Source organism: Hibiscus syriacus, unplaced genomic scaffold, assembly GCF_006381635.1.
Source record: "Hibiscus syriacus cultivar Baekdansim isolate YM2019G1 unplaced genomic scaffold, ASM638163v2 tig00005406_pilon, whole genome shotgun sequence".
Lineage (NCBI taxonomy): Eukaryota > Viridiplantae > Streptophyta > Magnoliopsida > Malvales > Malvaceae > Hibiscus > Hibiscus syriacus.
In genome coordinates, this window is record NW_024062056.1 from 2,972,787 (window position 1) to 2,995,001 (window position 22,215).

Below are 22,215 nucleotides of genomic sequence, written 5' to 3' on the forward strand. Positions count from 1 at the left end.
AATCAAGCAAATAAAAGATGTCATCTTCATCAATCATGCTAAGTACGTCAATGATATGCTCAAGAAGTTTGGACTGGAAAATGGGAAACCTCATGCCACTACAATGAGCTCATCAACAAAGCTTGACAAAGATGAAGGAGGTAAATGTGTGGATGTTAAATTGTATAGGTCAATGATTGTCTCTTTGCTCTATCTAACCTCAAGTAGACCAGACATTATGTTTAGTGTTTCCTTATGTGCTAGATTTCAATCATGCCATAAGGAATCCCATTTACTAGCTGTTAAGATAATCTTTAGATACCTTAAGGATACTCCTAATTTAGGACTTTGGTATCCTAGAGATTCTAGCTTTAGCTTGCATGCCTTCTCTGATGCAGATTATGGAGGATACCAAATAGATAGGAAAAGCACCTCCGGTACTTGCCAATTCCTAGGAAATATGCTGATTTCTTGGTTTTCAAAGAAACAAAATTATGTTGCATTATCTACCACTATAGTGGAATACATTTCAGCCGGTAGTTGTTATGCACAAGTTTTATGGATGAAACAACAACTTTTTGATTATGGAATTAATGTAGGTACCATACCTATCAAGTGTGACAATACTAGTGTTATTTGTCTCACTAAAAATCCCATCCAACACTCTAGAACTAAGCACATTGAAATTAGACATCATTTCATTAGAGATCATGTCGCTAAAGAGGATATAGTTCTAGAATATTTTGATATTTTACATCAATTAGCGGATACTTTTACAAAACCTTTAGATAAAGAAAGATTTTGGACACTTAGGAGAGAATTAGGTTTAACCAACCTATCTTGACTTAGTGTTTAGCACTTTTAATTTTGATTGAAAAGTGCTTATAAAATTAACTCTTTTGATTGCATTCTTTGCTATTAGTTAGGGGGAGTTTATGATTCTTAGTGAAAATTAATTATATGTTCAAATGAAGTTTAAGCATTTGATTGATTGGACATAGTTAATTTTCAATATATGAGTTGCCAATACCACTAGAGCTAAATAATTTAGCATTTTGAATGTTTAAAACTGATTTTTGACATTTTTGTGCATAATGCATCGATAGACTAGTTAGTGCATCGATGCATCCCTTGATTGTGCATCGATTCACCATAAAGATGCACCGATGCACTCCTTGAATGTGCATCGATGCACTCTGCTGTGCATCGATACACCAGTCGGGTTTTGGGTTTATAATGCTTATTTTCTTCATTTCTTCAAAACTCTAAACACTCTCAACCGTGCATTGTTCGTCCCTCTCACACCCTAATCTCAAACTTGCTTCAAAATCAACGTTTTAAGGTCGGAATTCAACTATTTTTCAACTCTTAATCCTTCTTCTATCATTAAATCATGAAAAACATCATCACATTCTCACTCAAATCCAAATTTCAAGGTAATATTTTCTAAAACCACTGTTTTATTGATTTTTGAACTTAGGATTAGTTTTGTTTAGTTATAGGTTGAACAAATTATCGGACATTGATGTTTAGTGTTTAGAAACTAGATTTTACAACCAATTTCGTCAAAAACACTCAATTTTTCAAAATTATTTTTGAAATTCGAAATAAAAAATAAAAAATAATTATTTTAATTGATGTTTTGATTAAATTATGTTGTTTTCATGAAAACTATACATATTATGATCTTCAAACATTATTTTCTAAATAGTTTTCAAAACTATGCCCATTACGATCTGGTTTAGAGAACCTTGAATATTGCGGACTCTTTTGAGTTTTGGAATTGATTATTTGCATACATGTGTTTTTAATTTGCAGGTTACATATCCCATTGCGATTCATAAACCATGTCTAATCCTAAACGTCCTAGGTTATCTTTGAGTCGCTCTAGTCAAAACCGACCTCCCATTCCTCATCCACCACAAAATCCAAACCCAAACGAACCCGAATTAACCATCCTTAAGTCTTGCTTCAACAAACCTGGTCGTCTACAAGATGAACTATATGATAGGTTCGTTAGTCATTTCCAATCATACAAAATCTGAGAAGAACGCATCCCTTCCATTCAAGCAATGGAGGATATTAACTTTGAGTATCTTTCTATCCTTCGATCTTGGAAGTTTGATAAATTGTGCCAAATTAAGCCCATTTTCTATCAACAATTAGTCTGCATTTTCTACTCCAATGCGGTATGTGTCCAAAATGCACGTAAATCTGAAACTATTGCCATTAGATCCTACCTTTTAGGACAAACCATTTATATTGACTCGGACACAATCGCTAATGTCTTTGGTTTAGACAATAACGGAATAGATAATGAGAGAGATATTGAGGCAACTTCTTATCAATCTAAGGTTAGTGTTAGTACTTTACGAACTCACCACGAGCAATTCCTTCATTTAATGTTATCTTGGTGATTTAGACCATCCGAAGGTAGGTACTCCTCCCTTAGGGTCATAGATTTATGGTTGATACATTGTATACAACATAATAAAAAAATTAATTTGCTTCAAATTATTTTTGGTGAGCTTGTCGATACCGTAAACGTCATTCCTTCTAAAAATGTTGAAACTTTAGTTTATGGTTGTCTTTTTTCTAATCTATTTATCAAACTAGGGCTTAAGGTCTCGATTGATATTCCCATCCCTCTTCAGAACCAAATTAATCTCACTTCCTTAAAGAAATCGGGATGGAAGAAGGATAAGAAAACGAGTCAATGGGTTTATCGACCCACTGAGCAAACTCTGGGAGCTAGCTCTTCACGAGCTCCACCTCCATAGGCACCGGTAGCAGACAATGATCCAGAGCTTTAGCAACTAATGCAATATATCGAGGATATCGACGATGAAGCACCCGAGGATGCACCGGCACATTAAGCGGATCAAACGCCTCTATATTTTCGATCATTCTTACAGTCGTTTGAACTGAGATTTGCATCTGTGGAGTCTCATCTCACTGCTTTAGAGGCAAGACAACGGGAGATGAACGATCGTTTATATTCGATCATACTTGAGATACGAGCATGATACCCTCCTCCTCTCGATCCTCTTATAGATTAGATCTTTCCTTTCTCTGCTTTAGTTTGCTTGAATAGAACTTCGGATTAATATTTTGGATTGTTAAAACTTTTGATGTTTTTGGATTGGATGTTTGAATGTTTGGATATTATGGATATTGGATGTTTGAACTTAATATATATATATTTGGTTTATTTAAATTTTTAATCTTGATGTTTATTTCGTTTTTGCATCATTTACATATTAGTTGCAATATGACCAATTTACCATTTCACATTGTTTATGAATATTGAATTATGAAACTAATGGCTAACATTTCTCTTGATTGTAATCTTAACAGCTTAAACTATATTTATTTAAAATCAATTGGCTAAATTTTTCAAAGTCTTGGTTCGAATTAAACGTTTTATAGAGTCTTTTTGATTTAACAAAAAGGGGGAGAAAGATGTGTTATAGTAAGGGGGAGTAATTTTTCAAAATTGATTTCAAAAATTATTTTTGAAAGAAAATCTTAAAATTACTCAAGTGTTTTGTTATATCAAAAAGGGGGAGATTGTTGAAAACATTATGATGTTTCGATATAACAAATTAAGTATAAATGAATTTTAATGATTTTACAAATCATTTTCTAAGTATATTCGATTTAATTATTCGAATATCAAAATATTACTCCAAGTCTTTCAAAGTTTAATTTCAATACTTACTAAAGTTTAAAATTGTGTTTTAAACTTAAAATATTTTTGAAACAATTTTCACAAAGTATTTAGAACAAAAAATGAGCCAAATATTAATTTTTCAAAGTAGTGTACCGATGCACCATCTAATGCATCGATGCACCCTTGAATAAATTGTATTTCGAATGCATTTTGTGTATAGATCCATAAGGCATGCATCTATGCACTCTTGAATATTTTTGAATATCGAATGCATTTTGTGTACTGATGCACAGACCATGCATCGATGCACTCCAGGCTCATTTGAAACAACCAATGCATTTTATGCATCGATGCACCCCTAGTGTACCGATGCACTAAGTCTTCCAACGGTCAAAATATTTGAATTTTACACATAGTGTACCGATGCACCTTGCCTATGCATCGATGCACACACGCTCCCAACTATTTTATTAATTGATAATTACACTATAATAGCTCTATTGACTTCACCAATGATCCCCAACATTCAGAACTGATCCAAGGTGTATTTAAACAAGCTTAGGAGCCATTGATCAACAACATGAAACAACAATTGAGAGAGAATCAAAGAGAAAGCTTTAAACATCAAGTTTTAGCTATTCAAGCCTATTTTTCATTCAATATTCATTTGCTTTCAAGAACACCATTTATACTCAATTGTATTCATTCTTGAGTGTCTTTTCTTTGTTCTAGAATTGTGCAAACAATTTACCTTGTGAGGTTTTTCTTGTAAGTTTGCAAATTTGTGTGTTTCTCTTTGGGAGAGAGTGTGCTCAAGAATTTGGGGTATAATTCTTGAGGGAGTTGTAAGGTTACTCTTTGTCCTAAAAAAAAAGAACAAATTAGTGAATTTGTTGGAAAATCCTTAGTGTGGATAGCTAAGGTAGTGGACGTAGACTTTGGTTGAGAAAGTTGAATCACTCTAAATTGTTGTGCAAATATTTTCAATTTTCTGCAAAAGAATCCACCAATTTTTTTATTGCCAATTCACCCCCTCTTGGTCAATTCCTTCAATCGATTAACTCAACAAATTATAGAACGCGATAATGAAACCAAAGAATGCCTCATTCTTTGAAAATATATTCTCTCGTAAAACTAGAGAAGTTGATCAAAGTTGAAAGAAACAAACCTTAAAGGTGTCATCACCTATTTTACTAAGGTATATTGTAACATCCTCCATACCGGGTTAGTGATTAAATTATGAGATTTAAAAATTCAGTAATCAAATTTGATAAATTGAAAATTTCAAAGAATTTATTTAATTGTTTGACGTAGGATCCGAGAAAGTAGATGATCAAGGTTAAGAAGCTGGACAACATTACTCCTGAAACTATCAGATCAGAGGTAACTTGAGCAGTAGGTCTTTTTGTTATGTAAATGAATGTTGGCATGTAATCAAAGTGTCAAGTGGTGTATGCTCGGATTATTTTGATAAATTTGTATTAACATATGTATATTATTGTATTTTAATAATATAAGTTCAAATGTTTTATAGGGTTTTTTAGTACTGTTTTGTTTAGTCAATGTGACATCCTGAACTCGTATCTGGGTCGGGTACGGGTTAAGGGTATTACATATATGATTATTATTATTATGTTAAACCCTTTATATTATTATAAGACATATTATAAATCCATTTATTAAGTATAAAATCCAAATCCATATTATATATAAAGCCCATGATAAGTATTTTCTCCGATTATACCGAGAAGAGAATTGAAGTATTTTTGGACAACATCACAATTTACGATAACTTGTTTGGTGAGTGGTTATCTAATTTAACTAAGGTTTTGAAACGATACCCCGAGTTCAATCTTGTCCTCAAATATGAAAAGTGTCATTTTATAGTTGATAAATGATTCATTTTGGGACATATTATTTCATGCGATGGGATAGCAATCGATAAAGCCAAAATTGACATGATCCACTCACTATCATACTCCACAACTGTGAGGGAAGTTTGATATTTTCTTAGTCAAATAGGTTCTTATTGCAGGTTTATCAAGAATTTTTCTAAGGTGACACAACCGCTCTACAATCTGTTACAAAAAGATAAAGCCTTCAACTTTGACGATGAGTGCAAAAAGCGCTTTCGACATCCTAAAGGGAAAACTTGTTTCAACACCTATAATGCAACCACCTAATTGGGATCATCCCTTCAAAATTATGTGGGATGCAAGTGATTTAAGTGTAGGAGCCTCATGTGATAGCCTATACGTCCAAGACATTATATGTGGTTCAACGAAATTATTCCTCTACTGAAAATGAGCTTTTTGCTATTATTTTTGCCTTAGATAAATTTCGTTCCTATATTCTTGGCATTAGTAATACAACTATTTTTCTGATCATCCAACTTTGAAGTATTTGCTGAGCAAGAAGGAAACAAAGTCGTAATTGATCTGATGGATTTTACTCTTAGAAGAGTTTAATCTTGAGATCAAATATAAAAAGGGATGTGAAAATATAGTCCTAGATCATTTGGGTAGCCTCCCCATCTCTCAACTTGATTCACTGTTTCAAGAAGAATTTCCTGAGGAACATTTATATATGGAGTAGGTAACTACCCCGTGGTTCGCATACATGGTTAATTATTTAGCCACCGGTAAGTTACCTTCAGATATGCCAAGAGTCGAAGTAAACCACATTAAGCGTGAGTCTCGATTTTATATTTGGGACGGTCTATACCTTTGGAAGCATTACTCAGATCAGGTAATTCAACGATGTGTTTTTGAAACTGAGGTAAATTTTATCCTTGGTTTTTACTATTGTTACTCTTGTGGGGGTTACTTTGAACCAAAGCGAACTGTGTACGAAATTCTTAAGTGTGAATTTTACTAACCTAACATTTTTTTGGGATGCTTTTGTATTTTGAAATCTTGTGAAAAATATCAGCGCACCGGTAATTTAAGCTGTCATAATGAAATGCCTCTTAATTTGATTCATGTGTGGGGTATTGACCATATGGGTCATTTTGTTTCATCATTCGGTAACTATTATATAATTTTCCCCTGTTGATTATTTCTCAAAATGGGTAGAAACTAAGGCTACTCGTAATAATGATGCCAGAAGTACTACTAAGTTTCTAAAAATATTTATTTTTTCCAGGTTTGTCGTGCCGAGAGAGATAATCAATGACCATGGAATGCATTTTATCAATCGGATCATCGAGGCACTCATGAAGAAGTATGGCATTACTCAACGAATCACCATGGCTTACCACCCTCAGACCAATGGACAAGAGGAAGTTTCAAATCGAGGAAGCCAAATTGAAAGGACTGGAGTTTCAAACTAAATGATGCCTTATGGGCAAATCGTACTGCCTACAAAAGTCCTATCGACATATCCCCAAACCGCCTAGTTTTTGAAAACTATGTCATTTGCTAGTAGAATTGGAACATAAAGCTTGCGGTAAAGGAGAGTAATGTGGAGATGGATATAGTTGAGAAAGCACGAAAACGTCACGTTCAAGAGATCAAAGAAATTCATCGCAATGCTTACAATAGTGCCCGAATATACTAGGATAAAATGAAAGATTTTCATGATCTTCATATTTCATTTAAATATTTTACTGTTAGGTAAAAAGTTATGGTTTTTAAATTTAATTGAAAATCTTTGCAGGTAAAATGCAGACGAAGTGGTTTGAACCTTTTACGGTAACTCAAGTTTTCCCTCATAGAGTAGTTAAAATTCATGATGACTTGGGAGTTTGCTTTAAATTAAATGGTCAATAATTGAAGTCGTATTACAAGAATAATCAAGTTTGACTTATAGAGAAATTTATTTTGGAAGAACATATAGTTTCAATAAGGTCGTCGAGCTAATGACGTTAAATAAAACGTTTATGGGAGACAACCCATTTTATTTTATTTTTCATGTTACTTAGTTTATTTTAATTTTCATTATAGTATTTTACTTATTTTTCTTTTATTTTTTATTTTTCAGGTACTCGATGTTTTTAATCGAACTTAAATGGATTCAAATTGAGTATTTTTCATTCGAACAGTGGTAAAATCTCCCCTCCGAACAGATTTTTAAGCAGACCAGCAGGGTAAAATACCCCATTCCATGCACATCATTTCATTAAAAGTGCGCGTTAGCAAACTTGTTACCATTACCCATGTTCCAATATCACAACAGGCTAAAGAATTTGAATTTTGGTCAGACTCTTATTCCCTTTTTTTTATAATACCCACATGTAAATCAAATCAAAAAAACTCTACCGTCTTCCTTCGTTTTCTTTCGATGATACCTTTCACTCTTCCCCTATCATATGTTCCATAAACACTAGCAGCCTTCACCTCACCTGTAATCGCTCGTCCCTTCACAACGCCGCTGATCCTCCGCATTCGCTGCTACTTCTGAATCACTCTTTGTCTCTGCCTCTCCCTCCATACTACTATGGTGAGAACACGAAACTGAGGGGCCAGGAACTCACAACCACTGGTTATCCTCGGTGGTCGCGACTAGTTTATTGCTCTGATTTTCGTACAAGTACTAAGCGAATCCGATTCCGTCCCTCCATCGTCTCCCCTTAGTCGTAGTGGATGACGATAGCAGGCAACTGTCGTCGTCAGTCGGTCATTCATCTCAGCAATAAGGTTTTGCAGGTCCTTCATGACTACAGTAGAACTATCTTACACTGGTATCCTCATCATCCTTATATTCTATGCTAATTCCCACCTCATTCCAATCAATGCCAGATGTCTTTATATTATACTCAATGCATTCGGCAGTTCCCGCGCATTCCGACGAGGTAAATTCTAAACCAATATATGTGATGCCTTTACTAATGTACCATTCCGTTTATGGTTATACAAATGATTTCGACACTAGTTTTTTTTACGAAGGAACACCTACCACCTTCATGCGAACACACTCATCGTCACGACATCATTCCGGGTAGCCTTCATCACCTTCATTTGCTGCCAGTTTCAGTGACATTCCCATGCCATCCGAAAACCTATGACCACATAATGAGATTCTTGAACGGCACCAGAAAGGCTGAACATATGTTTTCCCAACCGAAGAAGAATTATAAGGCTTCTTGTAATTCGACGGTGACAAACAACTGCAGTTTAACAACGTTCGTCACCGTAAGTTTCAAGTCTATAAATATATCCCTATCCACACTTTAGAGACTTTACATCCGAGGTACTCAATTATGCATTTTATGAATTGGTATTTTAGTTTTATACCACATTTATGTTTTTGCAGCATAGTGTTATTAACGTGAATTCCCCAAATGTTATTTCTTTATGTTTGTTAGGAAAATATTTCCATATATCTATTACATATTTTAACTTTTCTATGCGGTTCTTGACGGATGTCATGAATTATGATTATTTGACCTTTTTACTTGAGATGTCGTAGGATTTCGATGCCGACATCGCCTACTCGGCTCTTACTAGCTCGGTGGGGTAAACTTATAATGCTCGAACGGCGAAGGGGTGGCATATCCATGACTCGACACTTCGCTACATTCACCGATTTATTGCTTAAACTACTCGGGTTGTAATGACAATACTTCTTGCTTCAGTAAGGTTGAGTTATTCTTTTTGTGGTGCATGCTTAACAGCACTAAGGTAAACTAGGGTTTTTGGTTTTCTCATGCCGTTGAGCACATTATACACTCTGACTGCCCACTTATTCTTGGCCCTTACATTACAAATCTTGTCATCCATTGACTATTGATGTTTCACAATTTACTTATGTTGTGTTTTCTATGGATTCTTTACATGATCGATGCTTGGATACGATGGGGCTATGTTTCGGAACTCCAGATGCTCCATACTTTGTTCCCCTAGCACCATGGCCACTTATGGCTTGCGGGTCTATCTTCAGAGAGTGGTACCTCCTCCACCAGCTGACGATCTGTAACCCGATGTAGAAGCGCAGATCAAAGAAGTGCATGGTTGTCTCCACTCCATCGAGACCAACATTGTAAAAATTTTATCATATATTCGTCTAGGTACCTCCCATCATGATCGTGGTCTCGATCGTCATTAGACATGAGAGTGTCTCTATTCCTTTTTCTTTGCTTGTATTTACATAATGGGATAATATACTTTAAGTGAGTGGGGGTTAGAGAATAATTGCATCAATGTTTCTCTCGATTGTTTATATGATGGATTTGAGTATGCCTTGTTTGATGTGTTGAGATTTTGCATTGTCGATCCAGATTCTTGCCTTGTTTATGACTTCTTGATCACACTTTTATTTGAATTAGGGTGCATTGTAGTGAAAATGGCATGATTAGCATTTTCTATAAATTTTTTACTGATATCCCACGAGTTTATTGGTTGATATGTACTTGACTCGATGTATATTACACTTTCTTGTAAGAATTGAGCTTAAACGAGCAAACTTTTAAATTTTTACTAATTTGTTTGATTAAGTGTACCATACTAATATTGATATTTTAGAACCTGTGATTAATACATACCGAGATTGTATGTTGAACGTGATGTTTTAAGATGATTAGGGCTCTTAGGATTTACCCATTTCTTTACCCAAAATTGCCTACTCATTTATTTCCCTTAGTTTACCAATTTTATTCTTTACCCTTTTCTTTATTTCTATGTCATTTTAAACTCGAGACCATTTTTGTTTCTTACCCTTGTCAAGACATGAGATTACATTTTTCACAGAAAAAATAGTGAAGTTCGAAAGAAAAAAACTATTGGAACAGTGTGCGAACAAAAGAGGAAAGAGAAAAGAGAGAAAATGTTGGTTGTTTGATGTTGATTTTTGTATTTACTTTGCTTCTTCCGTTTTACTTAGCTTATTTCTTGGTTTAAGCTGATATGTTTTACATCTCTTGTCTTGATATTACACTATATTTTTTTGCCATTTTCACTACCTTGATCTAATCCTCGTTGCAAACTTTTTAAAGACCTTTTGATTAATGAATCATGCTAATTTCTACTGGTAGAGACATGATTTATTCACAGGCATATGGTAATGTCATAATTTGTACTTTCTTGAGCGTTTTCTTTTACCCGAAACACTTTAAGTGACAATGAGAGAATCTTGTGAGGTGTTGAGTCTTGTTACATTGAAATTGATGGATTGTTGGGATATCATGGTTTCACTTAAATTTTCCCTAATTGTGCCTTTTTACTTGATTGTTACTTGATTTCAATAATTATTGTGATCTTGATTTATTTTGGTTTTCTTGGATATTTTGTGAGATGAATAATGCTAACTTGATGTGTTGATATAATTGATTAAGGAATGCTTGAGGAAAACATTGAATAAGTGAGGGGAAATTTGATGAGTGATTTATTTTTTCATTATTTTGTTGACAATTACTTCTTGTTGTTTCATTGATATTGCTGATTTGGGTTGTTTTTATTCGATTCTATGCAGGACTTTAAGTTCTGAAAAAAAAAATTAAAGAGCAAGTTTTGTAATTTTTTTATTTATGGAGTCAAGCCTGAACTCATGGACATGACTTGGGGCATGATGGTGTTCGATGTGGAAGATTCTGGTAGTCCATTCAGCATGAGCTTCCAGAAGAAGATCCAGTCAGAATTATCTAGAAGGGAGGCATCCAGAAATCGCTTAGGATTTAAATTTACATTTAAAACAAAACATTTGGGGATTATCACTTTATTATTTAGGATTTGATTATTTGAATATTTTTAGACTTTATCCTTAGTTATTTCATTTTATTTTCTTTAGGGTTTTCGAAAGCTATCAATACCCTTTTGGGTAAAGCTTGAAATCTACTTGGATTTAATTTTGTTTCTGGGATTTTATTTTTATAAAACCTTTTCTTTTCATCTTCATTCTTACTTTACATTTTTACTTTGTTTTCTTTAAAAACATGATAAGTATGACTCAATTTGTTTCGTGAGAATTGAAAAACATTTAATATCTTCAGATATCATTTTTCAATTTTCTGTAATTTTGGATATGCAATCGGCCTTTCCTTTAAAAACTTAACACTTTCATTTCAAAAAGAGCTCATTGGTCTAGAAGTTGTTCTGATTTAAAGTTGGGAGGAATGATCAGATTGTAGAATATTCGAATTCATATGAACACACTTAGCGATGATCTGTAAGGTAAATTAAGATCGAATTTGATTCTCATTGAGAAAACATAATCCAAGTCGGGCTTTTCTAGTGCTCTAAACTGATTTGGTGCTAACGACGATAACCGTAGTTAGTCTTAACAAGGACTGAATTTCAAAGATTGACATGGGAATATTTGTTTACAGCAGAGAAAAGTAAGTTACAAGGGTTGGTCATTGTAGACTATAACCAGAATGAATCCTAAAGTAAAATCTCTTTCAATGATTGAAATGAATTGAGGCAAAGCGAAGCATGAGGCTATTTTATTCAATTGATTTTCCTATCTAAATTTTACTTTCATTATTTTAGATTTAATTTTCAAAAACACTTTTATTTTTACATTTATTTTTGCTTTGCTCTTTCAATTAAACCCCTCCTTGTTTTCGTTACTTTTTTCTCCAAGTTCAGAATCAAAACCTCTTAACATAAAAAGCTCCTTAGTCCCTGTATATCGACCATTCTTCTATATATGACATTCATTTTTTTGTTTATTTTGAGATTAAGGATTATTTATTTGACAATTTATGGCGCTTATCACTCTTCACTAAAAGGTGCCTTCCCAAAAGTTGTGTCTCTTCACCAAGAGATGCCTCCTTAAAAGTTGCATTTCTTTACCAAAGGGTGCCTCACTAAAAATTATGTCACTCCACCAAAGCGTGTTATTTGAAGTCAGCTTGTTCACCAAATGTTGAGACTTTTTTATCAAGGGGTGCAACAAAACTCATGTCTTTTCATCAAAGGGATGCTTCTTCAAGTCATGCCATTTCACAAAAAGGATTGATTCTTAACCAAGAGTTTTGTCTCTTCATCAAAGACCACCTTCCAAGCATCATGTCTCTTCACTAGAAGGTGCCATTCAAGTGACATGTCTTTTCTTGAACAATTGTTGCTAAAAGACACATTTCTCCAACATGCCTCTTCATGAAAGGCCACCAAATTCAAGCATCATGGCTCTCCATATTGTTCCCTTTCATAAAGCTACCATTCCATGAAGAGATGCATCATAAAGTAAGGCTCTTTTCACTAAGGAGGGGTGATAACATTGGCACAAAAATGAGAAGTTCATATTCCAAGACTCAAGTTGTTTCCAACAGATTTATTTCTCTTCAGTATGGCTGGCCACCTTTTCAAAGAGATATGTGACCATTAGACCACCACCCTTATAAAGCCTATATAGGTAATACCTTTGGCATTTGTAAGCAACTCATTCATTCTAATTAAAGTATATTTGTGATAATCATTCTCCTGTTGTTTTATGAACTTTATCGAATTATCAAGTCTTATACTTGTGGCGCCAATCCCTATTCTTGATACTTATGGTTCTTAGTTCTTTAACTAGAGGAGATAGTTCCTTTTTCCATCTTTTTGAAGGCGTTATAACGTTTGGGTCTATACACTTTAGCATAGGTTTTTCCTTTATCTAAGAGCATATTATATTCATTTCCACCATACCAAACGTGAAGTGAACATACCCCAATAAGATCCAGAAGTCATACACATAAAGACCAAACACTCGATCTAAGACCAAATAATTTTGGGAAGTTCTCTCACACAATTGAATACATGCATTGAAATCTTATGATGATAAATCAACCTTAGATAATAAACTATATAATGTACTACATGTTGATATGTGATATAACTATAGTTCACATATTCAATTTTAGTGGATGATTAGTTTCCATGCATCATCTTAGGTTATATATCTCATTTACTTATACATATTGCTACATTTTTTAGTCTTATGCATGCATTATGTATATGATATAACATATGAATGATTTATATTATATAATTCTAATATATGCTATGTTTTTGTTTAGGAGGGAACAAACGACTACGCATTTTGGAGGGAACCAACGACTAGGAGTTCAAAGCTAAGGGACATACTTGTTCATGAATCAAATAGCCAAGGAGATGGAGGGATACAATGTTTACCAATTGACATGCACTTTCATGAAGAGTTATGAATATTCGCCAAGAGTTACCATTTCAAGTCATGCCTCTTCACCAATAGTTTTCATTTCAAGTTATTCATCTTCACCAAAAGGTTCTATTGTAAGCCCTGCCTCATCACCAAAAGGTTACATTTCAAGTAATGCCTCTTCACCAAAGGGTGTCATTTCAAGTCATGCATGTTCACTAAAAGTTGTGACTTTTCATTAGGAGGTGCCACCAAAAGTCATGTCTTTTCACCAAGGGATGCGATACTTCCTCAAAGGCATCCCCTTTCACCAAAATTTCTGACTCTTCACCAAGAGTTACGTCTCTTCATTAAAGGTCACCTTATAAGCATTATGACTATTCATTAAGAGGTCCATTCAAGTGACATAACTTTTTTTTGAAGAGTTACAGCCAAAAGATACGATTTTATCATCATGACTCTTCATGAAATGTCACCAACATCAAATATCATGACTCTCTAAGTTATGCCCTTTTATAAAGCTATCATTCCATAAATAGGTGCATAGTGGACAAAAAAACGGGCCCCAATATAGGCATACATGTGCATTCAAATCCAAGCATCATGTGACTTCAAGGCGGTGCCAATCCATTCAAGCATAACAGAACCATTATGTGCCCATTCGACCACACCCTTTTTTAAACAATAAATAGGCCTTTGCCTTGGCATTCGTACTAAACTAATTATATTAAATACAAATCATTTTGTGAAAATTTATCTCTTCTTGTTCATTTAATAACTATATTGACTTATCAGGTCTTGTACCTGTGGTGTCATCATGTTTTTGATACTTGTGGTTCATAGTTTCATAACTAGGGGGTCCATGTCCTATTCTATCCAATCAAATGTTCCTATAAGGTTAGGGTCCATGCTCTTCATAACATAGCTTCTTCCTTGATCCCAAGATAATTTTATCTTCATTTTCACCCTTCCGAGCGTCCATCGCCATCCTTATAGCAACACCATTATCTTCATGCCATAACCATCACCCTTAAACAATTTCAACCAAAATTTAACCATCACAACGCCAATATCATTCCTACCTTGAAACCATTATTTTTGTAGCCTTCTTACTTTACAAGATTACTTGCTTCTAACAACTGATAAACAGTCAAGCAAACATTCTATATGAACAACAATAAGAGTTTCATACATCATATGGTATTTAGAGCTTTGGTCGAAGTAGGTACGTGAGTACCTTTGTAATACAATTTTATGCAAAAAAAGGAAAAGTATTTATTTTCATTTTCTTTAAAGGAATTCATTATACCAAAAAGATAAAGAATAAAACAAAATTTTGATAAAGCACAACAAAGGGTGAGGACAAAATCATTAACAAAATCAACCAAGCCTAAAGCAAGTTCAAATAAGTTTTTTTTTTGTTTCTGAAGGAAGGTTGTAAGTGATCTATGTTTTTAAGTCACCTTTTTTTTTCTTTTCTTCCGTATTCTAAACCCACCTATATTGCATTACAATATTCCCACCCTAACAATTTTCTTTCTAGCCAACACCCAAAGAACATACTTGAGCAGGTTTTAAGTAAGTCCTTCAGGGAAATTTCAAGAGATAAACAAATAAAAGGCAATATTTGTGAGTTCATAAGGGGAGGAAAAAGTCATACATTCTTGAGAGCAAATACGAGTGGAGTGGTATATAATCTTTTCTTTGGAGTTAAAAATGAGGTTTTGTGAGTGTGCTATGAGGTTTAATTTTCTTTTATCTTACTAACCATGTCACAAGTTTGATTTATGAAAACTTTAAACATTCAAACAATGGAAGCTGAACAACAAAGAGAGAATATTTTTCACACATGTTACCATGTAAATGGTAAAGTTTACTTTATGATCACTGACAAAGGCAATTGTAAAAACGTTGCAAGTACAATGATGATTGATAAACTTGCATTGAAGAAAACAAAACACCCAAATCCCTATAAATTAAAATGGCTAATTGATTGAGAAGAGTTAAAGGTTACCAACCAAGTACTTATATAACACCCAAATTCCAAGTCAGTAGTTTCGGGTTTACTCAATAGATATGTGGACCTCGTGAAGTTCGTAATTGAAGTTGTTGGGTCAAGTCTAAGCTTAATTAGATTTTTATTGAGTCTAAGAAATTATAGAAAAGGGATTTTTAAATATAAGGCAAAATGTGAATGACTAAAAGTTTAATTTTTTCCATTTGTTAAAATATTAGGGTTTTATATCCTCTTTCGTCTTCTTCTCTTCATTTTCTTCTCATTCTTCCTCTCCTTGTGCCATAGGTTAAGATGGGGGTTTCCCATTCAAGTCTTGGAAGAGTGTGGTAACTAGCTAAAGTAGCTTCATTTCAGGATTTTATATCCAAGGTTGTGTATTTCTAATCCTTTGGAGTGTTAAGGCTTTCATAAACATGATGATTTGCTAAGATTTGGGTATTTGATCATTTTAGGTTTTATGATTGATTTCATGATTAAATGACATTTTAGATCTAAATCATAAGTTTTATGCCACTTTAAAACCTTAAGTAACTTCCTAATGTATAGCACATGATTATGTACCAAATTAAGACCATTAGAGTGCTTTTTAGGTGTTTCTCGAGCTTATATAAGACATTTCTGAGTCCAAGTATCAATACTGGATGAAGAATATCGATTCTAGATGAACTGGGATAAATGTTAGGCATTTCTACCTAGGAATATCGATATTTCTAGGGAGAGTATCGATACTGCCCCTATAGTATTAATACCCAAGGTAAACAATATCGATACTAGGCCAAGTTTTCTACAATATAAGCCATTTTTGGTACTAATACTCATAGGTGTATTGTAACACCCATCTCCCGTATACCCTTCCGTACAATGATTGCAAACTGTTATAAGTTCTACTCAATTAAAATTAAAAGCATTTTAATATTGTGATTACATGCCAACGAAGTTTTCCAAAATAACTAGATTGTCTTGGTGTGACGGATGAGTCCACCTTAGTTGATGATCACCACGGCTATAGAAGCACCTTACTCAATTAAGTTTTGCTTTTACCTACATGTGAGAAACAACGCACGCTAAATAATAACTTAGTGAGATATAATATAGTAAAGAACATTAAAGGATACATAAGTATCTCATAGTTATTTGACTTCAATCTAAGTTATAACATCTATAGGAATTCGTTAAGTCATTCGTATCATAACCAAAACTTGGTCACATTATCCTCATAACAATCTTTAGTATGTCCAACACGTCTCTTTTCACGTATTAACACATCCATTAATGCATTTAAATTATGGCATCCTTTCATGCCTTAATGCATCATTTCATGCATTTTAGTTTATAGAATCCTTTCATACCTTAATGCATCCTTTCATTCATTTTAGTTTATGGCATCCTTTTATGCCTTAATGCATCCTTTCATGCATTTTAATTATGGCAACCTTTCATGCCTTAATGCATCCTTTCATGCATTTTAGTTTATGGCATCCTTTTATGCCTTAATGCATCATTTCATGCATTTTAATTATGGCATCCTTGAATTCCTTAATGCATCATTTCATGCATTTTAATTATAGCATCCTTTTATGCCTTAATGCATCATTTCATGCATTTTTGTTTATGGTATCATTTCATGCCTTAATGCATCCTTTCATGCATTTTAATTATGGATTCGATTTAGAGCATTTCATACTCTAAAACTCATTAATAATATTCTCTCTATACATATAAAGATATCATAATCACTATTATAAACATATATAAATTTAGAGCAAACTAAATTGAATATTCTTCATCTTGCATACTTATATTAAAGTACTCACTTGACTTGCCTCGTTTTGGTTTCCAATATGTGAAGCTGATTACTCCGGAACTTGGCCTTTGCCTTTTTCTCTACTTGATTCATGAGCTTGATTTTGATCTATTCAACATCAATTAAATACATGTTAAATGTAAATTGTTAGTATATCTCCAAACAATTACACTTAAACATTACTTAAAAGCATCTATTAACAACTTTTCCACAACAATATCAGCCTATTTTAAAATTTTGAGCTCCTCAGTATCGATACCCCTACCATGGTATCGATACTACCATACTATGGTACCGACACCCTATTATGGTATCCATACCATTTTTGCATTCTGTTTTAAAATGGTATATTTCCTTCCCTTCGGTATCGATACGCCCCTTTTTGTATTGATACTGATTGAATCAGTATCGATATTACTTAGCAAATTCCTCCCATTTTAGCCTATAGTATCGGTACTGTTCTATCAGCACCGATACTCATGCCCAAAATTTCTAGTTTTTAACCCAATTATCACCCAAATGGGGTCAAATTTTATTACTTACACCATATAATACTATTAAACTCTTCTTTAACTATCCATACTAATATTACTTCATCTAACCTCTTGAAACATCTAAAATCTTTCAAGAACATTAAATTCTAAGAATCACACCATTTTCCCTAGTATGTTCTTAATCCTATCCAATGCTTCTAATATCTTATTTACCTCTTTGACAAGTCAAATCTACAAGAAAACATCAACAAACACTCATATATTAACATATCATTTCAAAACCCATTTTTTAAAATCTCCATTATTTTTTCCATTTCTTAGTTTTAATCTTATATAGCATTTCCTTAAGCTTACCTATTACTTAAGGTTACAAGAACTAACCAAAATCAACCGAAAACATGAGCTAGATGAAGCTTACCTTAAGCTATAGAGAGACACTCTCACCCACGGAAAAAAGAAGAAGAAGAGAGAAATAAATTTTCACCTACCTATTTTTCTTAAATCCCTAAATTAAATGGGTTATAAATTTCTTTCACTTAAAAGACCAAAATTCCCTTTCAGTAAACTATCTCTTACAATTTGGTCTTACTTAAGTCATTTCTTATACTTTACCAATTACTCAATTTAGTCTTCCAATTTTTTTATTCCTTTTAATTTAATCACTGACCTATTATTTGGGGCATTACAATTCTTCCCCTTTTAGAAAATTCGGTCTCGAATATAAAAGAAGTACCTGAAGCAAAGAGGTGTGGAAACTATTTTCTCATATCTTCCTCTCATTCCAAAGTAGCTTCCCCATCCTTATGATTCAACCAAAGCACGTTAACCACCAAAACCCTTTTGTTACATAATTCTTTGGTTTCCTTAGCTAAGATCCGCACTGGTTCCTCCTCATAAGTTAAATCTGGTCGGATCTCTATTTCTTCTGGCCAGATAATAGGAGATGGATTCGATCTATACCTTCTAAGCATCGATACATGGAAAACATTGTGGATCTTGTCCATATCCAGAGGCAAAGCTAACTGATATGCTATGGGTCCAACCCTTTTTAATATCTCATACGGTCTAATGAATCTCAGAATCAGTTTTCCTTTTTGCTCAAAATGTAATACGTTCTTCCATGGTGATACTTTCAAAAATACTTTGTCTCTCTCTTTATATTCTGTTTCTTTTCTTTTCAAATATGCATAGGATTTCTGGCGATCTGAGGCTATCTTTAAATTGCTATGGATAAGTTTCACTGTATCCTCCTTGTCTTTCATCAAATTCAGGCCGATGAGGTCTTGATATTTCAGTTCAAACCAATTTAATGGTGTTTGGCACTTTCTCCCATACAGGGCTTCATACGGGGCTTTATTAAAACTCGATTGGTAACTATTATTATACGTAAATTAGGCTAAAGGAAAATACCTTTCCCATTTTTAACTCAATCACACATGCTCTTAGCATATCCTCAAGTATCTGGATAACTCGTTCTAACTACCCATCTGTCTGCGGATGAAAAGTTGTGCTGAAGTTTAATCGAGTCCCCAATGCCTCATGTAACAACTTCTAAAATCTTGAAGTAAACCTTGGATCCCAATCAGATACTATTGATATAGGCACTCCACGTAGTCTGACTATTTCTTTAATATACAACTCCGCATACTTATCCATTGAGTAATCTACTAGAACAGGAATAAAATGAGCTGTCTTAGTCAATCGATCTACAATTACCCATATGGAATCCTTTATCGCCAGGTCTCATTATTTTCGACTTGTGCCATCTTCGCCAAGCCTTTCTCATCTTGATTTTGTAACTCTTTAATATGATCGAAAAAAATCGGCTTTAACTTAAGCACGCTTCTTAAAGAGTTTTTTCTAAAAGACACCATATTATCATCAGCGCTCAACATGTAAGGTCACCAAAATCAAGCATCATGACTCTATAAGTTGTTCCATTTCATAAAGTTATCATTCCATGAAGAGGTGCATCTAAAAACAAAGTCCCTTTCACATAAGGGTGGATAAAAACACTAGCACCTATATAGGGAGACATGTTTATTTAAATCCAAGCATCATGTGACTTCGAGGAGGCACGCATCCAATCAAGCATAGTCGAACCATCATATGCCCATTCGGCTACACCCCTTTCTAAACTATAAATAGCCCTTGGCCTTGGTATTTTTACTCAAGTAACTACAGTCAATACAAAGTATTATGTGCGAATTTCTATCTTCTTATTCTTTTAATAACTATATCAACTTATAAAGTCTAGTACTTCTGGTGTCATCCGTATCGTTGATACTTGTGGTTCTTAGTTTCATAACCAGAGGGTCTAAGTCTTATTCCATCTTGTCAAAGTTTCCTATAAGGTTCGGGTCTAAGCTTTTTATGCTCTTCATAGCATAGTTCTTCCTTGATCCCAAGATTGTTCTATCTTCATTTTTACCCTTCTAAACATACATTATCATCCTTATAACAACATCATCATCTTTACGCAATAACAATCACCCTTAAACCATTTCAATCAAACTTTAACCATCACCACACCAATATCATTCCTACCTTGAAACCATTCTTTTTACAACCTTCTTACTTTACAAGGATTACTTACTTTCTTTCAACGATTGAGAAATAGTGAAGAAAAAATTCTTCACAAACAAAAACAAGAGTGTCGTGCATCAAAACGTCCATCACCACCTTTTATCGACACCATCATCCTTAAAATATCATCACCGTCATCATACCGCCATCGCCCTTGTCTATCATCATTTATTATCCTTTTTCCAAAACCATCATCATGCCTAAATCATATCCTACCTTTAACATTTCTTTTGTAGCATTCTTACAAACCAAAGATTACGTACTTGCCTCCAACAATCGGGAAACATTCAAGCAAAGCATTCTTCATCAAAAATAACAAGAGTGTCATGCATAAAAGCCTTTTAAATACTGAAGTAAATATAAAAAATAGGATAAAAGCTTATCATCCATCATTGCTGCCACCATCATTGTCTCCATCTCCATCATTTGTTATTACCTTCATAGTCACCAGAGTCTTTATAGTTTGGTTGATGCTTCAAACGAAGGCAAGACTTTAATTTTTGGTGTTAATACTTTTTGTTTTGTTTTTTTTTTGTTCAAAGAAGGGAAAAAAATTAAGAGCTTACCATAGTTTATTTGGTTAATGGTGGATGGAGTTTAGAGGATGAAGATTTGGTTTGGTTTGGTTTTTGTTGTTTAGGATTTGGGGAAATATTGGGTGGATTTTCATGAATTCATGTTCTATATTTAAAGAAGGGTAGTTCTTAGGTTTTGGGTTGGTTTGATGTGAAAAGAAGATGAGGAATTAAATATTTTAGGTTTATATCTAGAAAAAAGGTTGTGGACTTGGTGTTTGTATGGATTGAAGTCAAGGATGAATAATACAAAATGATTCTTGGGTTTTTGGTGATTTGATTCGAAAATAACTAGTTTGGGGTGAAGTTGGTGTTCGTGGAGATTGAAAAGGGAGATGGTTGAAGAACAAGAGAAGTGTTCTTGAGGTTTGAGCTTGTTTTATCTTTGAAAAATGTTTTGGGTGTTTGTTAGGATCAAATGATTTTTTTCGGATTAACATAGGATGAATAAAAGATGAACAAGTGGTTTTGATTCGAAAAGGGCTAAAATTCTAGTTTTTTAGTGTTTGTTAATGGAAATTCTAGATAAATACCATAACATTTTCTTTGAATTGGGTGGATAGAGAGAGAAAAATAAATGAGAAATAAAAGGAAATTAGGCAGATTTGAGAAAAGGGGATTTTATATACCAACCTCGAGTTGTTTCGCTTACATGTCCCTTACAGTGGCCCGCACTTCTTCGATTGTAACGTGGACATGAGATATTGAATTTTTCATTGTAGTCCTCAATTCATATTAATTCCATCTTTTAATTTTCAATAATTTCAATTTAGTCACTATACATGATTTAATTCATCTTTATTTTAGCCTTTAATTTTCAATTGTTTCAATTCAATTCTTGAATACATGCCAATTATCTTTTAGTTTTAACCTTAGATTTTACAATCTTGCAATTTAGTCCTAGATTAATACTATAGTCATTTAATTCAAACTTTTAGATTTAAGATATTTTTAAATTCATCACTATTATAAATAATTAGTTTAGTTATAAACCCCTAGTTTAGGTTTCTTTTAATTTAGTCCTAAACTCATAAATTAGATCATTAATT

At 33.5% G+C, this 22,215-nt stretch overlaps 1 pseudogene; it reads right to left on the reverse strand.

Annotated features, from left to right (window-relative positions):
• Positions 1-8,581: 8,581 nt before the first annotated feature.
• LOC120199226 overlaps positions 8,582-22,215 on the reverse strand; it is a 33,658-nt pseudogene continuing 20,024 nt past the window's right edge.